This window comes from Solanum stenotomum, chromosome 11 (assembly GCF_019186545.1).
Source record: "Solanum stenotomum isolate F172 chromosome 11, ASM1918654v1, whole genome shotgun sequence".
Lineage (NCBI taxonomy): Eukaryota > Viridiplantae > Streptophyta > Magnoliopsida > Solanales > Solanaceae > Solanum > Solanum stenotomum.
Window position 1 is genome coordinate 39433327 of NC_064292.1, and position 9142 is coordinate 39442468.

At 37.8% G+C, this 9142-nt stretch overlaps 1 pseudogene; it reads left to right on the plus strand.

Moving 5' to 3' along the window:
* The first annotated feature begins 309 nt into the window (after nucleotides 1–309).
* The window catches only part of LOC125845900 (uncharacterized), a 16251-nt pseudogene continuing 7418 nt past the window's right edge, over nucleotides 310–9142 (plus strand).

The window sequence follows — 9142 nt, forward strand, 5'->3', positions numbered from 1 at the left end:
TATGGCAATAGTTTTTCTTCCATCACCACTAAACTCTAGCAAACCTAGACTCCACCCCACTCTATTCTTTCCCTTTCTTCTCAGTACTCAATCAACTTTGCATGGTCATTAACAACTAGATCGATAAGTACTCCACGTTTTGGCTTCATTCCTTCACTTGTATGTACTTATTACCTTATCTTCTAGTACAACATTATGGGCACATTTCTCAACTTTCTCTATATATACATCTCATTATCTCTTTATTAATTCCTCCTATCCTTGACTAATAATTTACTATCAAATTTATTCATTTTTTCCTTATTGGGAATGCAAAAGAGAGTAGAAGTTGAAGCTAATAAAAGAAGAGCTCCAAAAGGGCACTTTGTGGTGTATGTAGGCAATGAAATGACAAGGTTTGTTGTTCCTACATCTTACTTGAAGAATCCATTGTTCCAACACATGCTTGATAAGGCTGCAGAAGAGTATGGTTTTCATAATAGAAATAGAATCCTTCTTCCTTGTGATGAATCTACCTTTCAACAACTTCTTATCACAATTTTAGCTACTTCTCCTAGTCCATAAAAGAGAGAAGAACAACCTTATAAATTGATCTATCACTTAGTGTTATTTGCTTCCTTATAAAGTTGAGGTGGTTGTTGAGTATCTAATTTGTATATACTCATGGTGTAATATCATGAATTTTAATATGCACTATCTTATTACTCCTATCCAACCCAATTTATTTGATGTAGTTTAATCAATTTGATACAATGTTAAAAGAAAAAGTTGTGGTTTAAAATAATTAATTATATAGGTTTGTGCGATTGTAAATCATTTCATTAAGAGTAAAATAGACATTTAAAATTAAATTGTTATTAAATATAAAAATGTGTCATTCTTTTTTAGGACGGATTAAAAAGGAAAGTTGGTCATATAAATTAACACAAAGAACTATATAACATATAGTTAATATGTACTACTATTAGTTTTTGGGTTACTAAAATTTCACTTGTTATATAAAATTGCATGGTTTATTATTATTTATATTATTTGATGATGACAGTCTTATAAAAATGACCAACTCGTAGGTAGGGTCGAATATGAAATATCGAAAATCGAATTATCAAATTGAACTGAATTTTTGTTATTTGGTATGTGATAATTTAGTATTCGGGAGTAAAATTTTAGAATTATGATATTCGAATTTGGGTTTGGTATGAGACATTAATTAGTACCATTTGATATTTTGTATTTTTTGAATACCAAATTATTTAATTAATGAATGTCATATGTCAACATGTCCATTACTCACTAGTACAAGTCCAAAGAATAAGTTAGAGAATAGACATAAACAACTCAAATATATGTATTTTAGTTGTATCAATTTATTTCTTTTTTTGATGTTTACTTACTTATTGATCTTCTATTATATCGTGTCTCCTCATAAAAAAAATGATTGGAGAAATAGTATTAACTTTATAATACAATCAACTACAACTTCAAAACGGTATCACCGAATACTATATCACACCGAAATTTAATTTACCGATTACCGAAATTTAAAGTTTTGATATTTGATATCTATTTTAACTACCAATTACTGAATTACCGAACTCAAAATTTGATAACCCCAAACCAAATATGGAATATCCACCCCACAGGTATTTAATGTCGTTCAACTAATCATATGTGAAGGATATTATTGTAGCGCGCATGTTCAAACGTAAAAATATTGTCAATTAAGTAAAATTATTCACTTGTTACAAGTACGTGTGATTCATATTTGATTTTAATTAGGTCATTCTTTCCTTTCCTTTTTTGTCATGGACCTGATTTAATTACTTAAGCGGTGATAACATCTAATTTCATAAACAAAAGAAAGATTTCAAGGCGCTGTGGACAGGATCAAAATGGCTCCCCAAAATAGTCTAAACTTGCTACTTAGGAATTACTCCCAAGCTATTCGGAGGTGTATTCAGCATTTTGGTAAGATGGGTGCACGATTATGAAAAAAATACATTCTAAATTTAAATTTGATCGATTTGATCTTTAGGTTCTTTGTCACGCCCCCAGCCTACACCCTGGGCGGGACTGGCACTCAAGAACCATTGCTGGCACCAAGCAAACCCTTGGCCTGACTTAACTTGTAGCGGAAGACTTAAATAATAAGAAACAACCTCAAAAGATAACTCATGCAATAACTTGGAAGGTCTTAAAAGAACATTCGACTAGCCAAAATGGCAACTCAATGTCTGAACGTAAACAACTGAAAATGGAAAGACTAGTGAACTATAACTATCCGTCTATGAAGCCTCTAAAATAATGAGGAATGTCGGGACAAAACCCCGATCATCCTAACAACTGAAATACTGAAAGCAATGTAAAAAGGGGTCCTCCGAAAAGAAATGAGGCTCACCAACCAATTGACTCTGAGTGCTCGACTGGATCAACGAGGTTGTCACTCCCCGAGCCTACACCCTGAGAGGACTGGCACTCAAGAATCATTACTGGCCCCATGCGAACACTTGGTCTAACTTACTTACTCAGTGGAAGACTTTAAGCATTAAGAAAAGAACTCAAATGCAAGATAATCAACTGTCTCAAACTAAACTCATAATGTTTTAGAAATAAACATTTAACTTAGCCAAAGTGGCAACTCAAATCTGAACATAAGCCAATAACAAGGTAAAGACAAATGACTAACTGACTATCTATCTATGAAGCCTCTAAAACTGAGATGGATGTCGGGACAAGACCCACGATATCCTAATGAACCAAAATACTGAAAGCAATAAAAAGGATCCTCTGAAAGCAAATAGGCTCACCAACAACTGATCTGGAGCTCAACTAGAATCAATGTTGCGCTAGATGCTGATCCTGGTTACCTGTATCTGCATCATAAAAAGATGCAGGCCAAATTGCATCGATATATTGAATGTACGAGCATGCGAGGGGAAAACTAAACATGGCATAAACTTGAACTAAATTCTGAAAGAAACACTTACCTCACCTTTACTCGCCTCATGGATACTTAATTCAATGCAGAAATAAACAACAGTAAAGGTGCAGTTTATAAAAAGCATATTAAACAGTAAGTAACAACTTAATATACATATATAACAAAGTAAATAACTTTGTGGGAGTTTCTCTAACCGACAATCATCACTATGAGTTATGTGATGATACATCGTCTCGCCCACGCTGTCAAAACTGTCCTATAACTTGCCGGGATATAGAACGCCTCAACTAAGTGGATACACTAGTCTATGCTAAAAAGTATTAAGGAATCATCTAAAAAGTATGACCCTTTCTACCCACGTTGGCTACATGGTTTATAGAGACATGAGTTATTATGAACTCGTCCCCGTATCGATGTTCAATACTACTCCCAAAATATCTCAGCTCATATGTTTAAAAACAAAACTCTTTCGGTGGTTTGAGATAATTACTCAAAACCTAGCTCAAAGGCTCTCTTGGAAATCGGCGTTTCCTTTCTTTGTTTAAAATGTGAAAACACTTGCTCATTTGGGAATACTTAGTCCCCATATACTCTTTAGAAGTAAAGAACTTCATTTGTTACTTTTACTCAACTCAAACTCAAGTCTTAAAACAAGTTTAAAACATTTGCAAAAGACTTCTTGAAAAGACTCTATGAACTTTCTAGACTTGGCTCTTAACTTTCCTTGAATTTGAATTTATTGATTCAAGGTTATGATTCATGTTTCTGGATGATTTCTAGATGTTTAGAAGTCATTTAGAGTAGTTAGAATCGATAGGAAGTGTTAGTACACTTTAGAAGGACTCAAACAGGCTAAACGACGAAAAACGGGTTGCGGTGGACGACCCTGGCGTGTTGCTGGCGCGCTGCGCCATCCCCAAAGTTCAGAGACTCATTTTGGGCACACTGCTGGAGTGCTGCCCCAACCTCTCTGGCGCATCAGGGGCACGCCGCACCAGCCTATCCCAGGCAAACCCGATGAACTTTTCAACTCATTTTCTGATCTTAGTTCAACTAAACTCGATCTTTTTTCTCAAATTCTCTTAAGATTCAGATACCCAAAACACATACACAAGAATCTAACTCAAACAACTCAAGGAATCAACACTATAATCACAAGAAACTCCTCAATCTCAACTGAAATTCAAGAACGAAAGCAATTCAAGAACACACATCAAGAACATTCAAATTTCCAGTCCTTTTAGAACGAATTCACGCTAAAATAAATATGTTTGGCACTTGGGTGAACCAACCCGACATTATAAAAGTCTCACATACCTTGTAGGATCAAATCCCTGACGAAATCCGTAATCAATTCCTCACGAAGACGACAAATCTTGACTTTTCTCTTCTCTTCTCTCTTGAGTTCTTCTCTCTAAAACCCTAGCGTGAATTTTCAATTGTGCAAACTGAACCAATTCAGTTTTAACCCTAATTAATTCACTAAAAACGAATTAAATCAATTGGGTATGGAAAAGACCAAAATACCCCTTAAAAATCTGGTTTAGACTTTCCTTATCTAGACAACCCGACTTCTAATGCGCATATCTCCCTCATACAAACTCCAAATTGAGAAAACTCGACGGTGTTGGAAAGCTAATCCAAAGATATTTCCTACGGTATTGATTTCACGTATCAAGACACTACTTCCAGTTCAAGTGCCAACAATCGTGAGTAGTACTATAACCCAACTAGTGAGTTGGGGTCGAGTCCCAAGGGAGTGGTTCGTACTCAAAAATCAATAGAAAAGCATAAATATGATCAAGTCAATCATAGCTAAAAATATTTACGAATAAAAACATAATTCAAGTTTGGGGTGACACAAGTGTCAAATATCAAGAAGGGGATTTTGTAATCAATTATCAACTAAAACGATAACCAAAAATGAAAATACAAGTATGGATACGAGATTCTTGGGATGTGATAGGATTATGGGCTAAGGTGAACAACCGGGTAATTGCTATTGATAGTAAATCGCTGTAAATTGGTAACTAAGCTAGACTATAGTAGGGGTAAACTTTCTCTCGAACAATTTACCCCAAATCAAATTGGTTTTTCTCGAACACCAATAAACGGCATGAAGCACAACCTTCACCTTAGTCCATTCACTCTCTCGAGCTGAATGCGTGGGAGAGGGTTCAGGACTCACTCTCTCGAGTTGAACCCACGACAACTCAATAGCCACACACCATCGATTCAGTAGTTTTGATTTTACGACACCTCTCTCGAGCAAGCCAAAAACACAATGTTAAAATTGTATTTACAACTACAACCCCATTAAATTTAAACACAACCACTGAATGAAATCCCCTTTAAACAACGAATAAACAATCAATTAGCAATACCCAGCAGTAAATTCAACCCGTATTCGCATAATCACAGCCCAAGAATTGGGGCATTAGCTAGACATAGTAAAGGAATAGAAATCGATACTGAAATGTGTTTCCATCAACTGGATACGATTAATATGGTCTTTACACACGTCTAAGATGAAGAATCTTAATACCCACTGATGTGAGGCCAAAATACATATTTTTAATCATTATTTGCCTCACATTTATTATTTATATTTGTCCTTTTTGAGAATAAATTTTATGTATTATGCTAAATAATATATTTTATTTGTACGATTAAATTGGTGGAAAAAAAAAGAAATTCGGAGCTAAAACGTATTAAAGATGGAAGGTTGAAGAAGGAAATCAAGCAGGCAACTTAATGGATTAAAGTGAATAAAATAAGATATCTCTATATATGGAAAAGGCGGCTGATCAAATATCAAATTTCCAATTGCTGCCACGTGGCAGCCATTAAGAGAATGTGAATTGCAGTTGACACGTGGCAGGAAATTGTAATGACCCTTTCGGTCATTTATGTGTTTTGCCTTCTGTGTATCGTTTAGAGCATTTTTGTAGCGACCCCAAGTCATTTATGACTTGTTGGGAGTGACAGTTTGGTCACCTGGTCGTTCGTTTGGCTTTTGTGCGAATTTTAGTGTTTTTGGAGCTTATGAACCTTGAACAATCATTTTGATCAAAAGTTCAAGAAGATGACATCAGAATCTAATTTTGATGAATCCATCAGCTCCGAAAGGATCATTTTGGGCTAGTAGCATGGTCGGCATGACTCCCGAGGTTTTTAGTGTGAGTTGGTGCGATTAGGTATTTTAACTTTAAGTTTAAGCCTAATTTTGACTTTAGTCAACATTCTGAGTAAATGCGTTCGGATGAGAATTTCATCAGTGCGGTTAGCTTCGAAATGTCAAATTTGGTCTAGATTGACCCTTCTTTTGTGTCCTGAGATTTTCGATATTTTTTCAAGCCTTTTTGTGGGTTTTGACTTAAAATGACATTTAGGTGTGGGACCCACTTTTTGTCAAGATGACCTCGTACAAAAATTTTGACTGCACCATTGAATTTGGAATATCAAATTTGGTATGGTTGCATATATCGTTTGCGTGCACGGGGTTTCGAACGAGTTCGAAGCACCCCGTCAAAGTTTTTATGTTTTGGAAAAAAATTGCAGAAATATATGCTATAAATGCAGATATATCAATTAACTTTTCCAAACTTAAAACCCTCATCTCTCTCATCTCTCAATCGATTTAGGTGATTCGAAGTGCGGGAGCTTCATATTCTCGGTGGGTTTGCTGTAGAGTGTTTGGAAGTTATCGGTTGCACGTAGTTCGAGATAATTTCGTGATTAACCTGACTGTTGTACCTTTTTCGAGCCTTTGTTTTTAGCATTCTTGTTTTGGTCATATCTCACTCATTTTAGCTGGGTTTGGGTAATTCAAAGTCCCACATGTTGGGAATTATCGTGGCTACCTCGTAGAGTGTTCAAGGAGTGCTGGGAACTTTTTGATTCTCGTTAATTCCAAGTTTAGACTGTTGTTGTTTTCTTTTAAGTTGATTAAAGTGTGGTTTTATTGCTTGTTGGTTTTTGCTGTGTTTTGAGCATTGAATTGTGTTCCATTTTGGAACACAAGTTCGGGGTTCTATTTAGGGTCTCTTGACGGAGTCAATTTCAGATAGTTAGGTGCGGGTCCCATGATTTTCGTTGTTACTCCAAAATTGACCCGTCTTCGTTTGTTGTGATTTTGGTATCTAAATGATAGTACTAACGTTGTGATCCTATATTTGATAGAGTGACAGCGTTAAAGGGTTATTCGGGAAGGAAAAACTCTGGTAAAGTGATTTGGAGCGCTCGCGGTCAGCCTTAAGGTAGGCTACGACGTCATTTCTTTTAGATTGAGCTTAATTGTGTAAAAGCATGTCGATTAGAATGAATTGGGGGTAGGTACCAGTTTAGTACCTTACTTTGATTAGATACCTCATGTTAGGATCGATTGGCCATATTCGGGTGTAGTATCATGTTAATCGGTTTAGTAGAGTTGCATGCTTATGTGCTAAATGCTATTTGTATGCTTGTATGCTATGTGTTGCATGCCTTGTTCATCCTTAACCGTAAGCATGATGTCCTTAGTCTAGGTTAGGCAAGCATTGTCTTAGACTTATGACCCGTGTGGGCTAGATAGCCTTGACTTTCTGCAGACATCTTTCAGATGACTTAGCTCTTTGTAGACTGGAGTAGCAGACTTGAGTCTGATAGTTTGAGCCTTAGATTAGCCGTTATCACAGCTTGTTGTACTTATATATCTTCTCTCTCTCATTCTGCGGTTCCGACGCATTCTCGAAGGTCCGGTGCATAGCTAGAGGCGCGAGATTGAGATAGTATAGGCTTGGAGCCTTTTATGTGATTCTTAAAGTGGACGGTGTTCCATGGTGATTTTTGTTGAATTGGATCCTATTGGAGATACCATCACCCTCCGGGTCGTTCTTTCTAGCTGGGCTGGGAACATATCGTTGGTTGGGTAGACTCGGTGATATCGACGATCACCCTCGAGCCTCTCTTTCTAGCTGGGCTGGGTGAGTGCTGCTGGCTGGGTGTCCCTGGGTCGCTCTTTCTAGCTGGGCTGGGAGCTGACTGCATGGTAGGACGACTCGCGATATCTACCTCACTCATGAGTCCCTCTTTCTAGCTGTGCTGGGAGTGGACTGTTTGGTTGGGTGCCCCCTGGGGTCACTCTTTCTAGCTGGGATGGGAGTGTACTGCTGGCTGGGTGGAGTCTGATGGATTATCTTAGTTACTTTGGGCTGGGAGCCCAATTTTCTTCTTTCTCAATAAACTTAGCTGTTCTGTGTACCTGTCGAGCTTATTTGAACTTGCGCACGAGTGTACCTTTTGGGCTTATGGGGGTCCAGTTAGGTTTAATTTAGTTGTACTTAGTTTATTTCTTGTATCCTCGTGTGTTTTCTTTTTGTATCCGCTTTAACCTCTTTGTGTCTAGATTCTATCCTTTCATATTGTTTTTACCCTTTTGCTCAGTCGGCCTATGATGCCTACTGAGTACCTGTTGTGTTGGTACTCATGCTACGTTTTGCATTTATTTCATGATGTGGGTCCCAGTACCAGTTATCAGCGGTGAGTAGTTCCAGCCTTTTTTTGTAGTTGTGACTCAGAGAAGAGGGCGAGCACTTGGCATTTTGGGTTTGTTCTGCCTCCTTTTGGTTTAACTAGTCTTGTTGCTTTTGAGACACGCTCTGTTGTGGTCCACTTTTGGGACTTGTAATCTTTATTAGATAGCTCTGTACTAGTGATTTCCAGGTTCTGGGAGGGATTTCTGTATATATTTATTTTGGTTTTCCTCTGCCTTGTTGTCCTTGTTTAGTTTATTGTTTCTGCTAGTTTCTACTGGTAGGGTATAGTAGGTGCCATCATGATTCGAGAAATTGGGTCGTGACAAGTTGGTATCAGAGCCCAGGTTCATCGGTCTCACTTGTACAGAGCTAACGTCTCGTAGAGTCCTACAGATCAGTGCGGAAACGTCCGTAACTTATCTTCAGGAAGCTACAAGATGTCTTTAGGAAGATTTCCTCTTTTGTTTCACTTTCGTGCAGTGTGTCTTATTGGCTCCTTGAAATCTCACTTGTTTCACTATTTCGCAGAATGGCTCGCTCGCGAGGTGGCGCAGCCGGGGGTGATGCATCCAAGCCTGCAGACAGAGCCCCAGCTTGGGGTAGACGCTGACCTCGAGGTCGAGAGAGGGCCGCAGCACCAGCCCAGGAGAGAGAGGAGGATCTAGAGCCAGTAGCAGACCGTCCA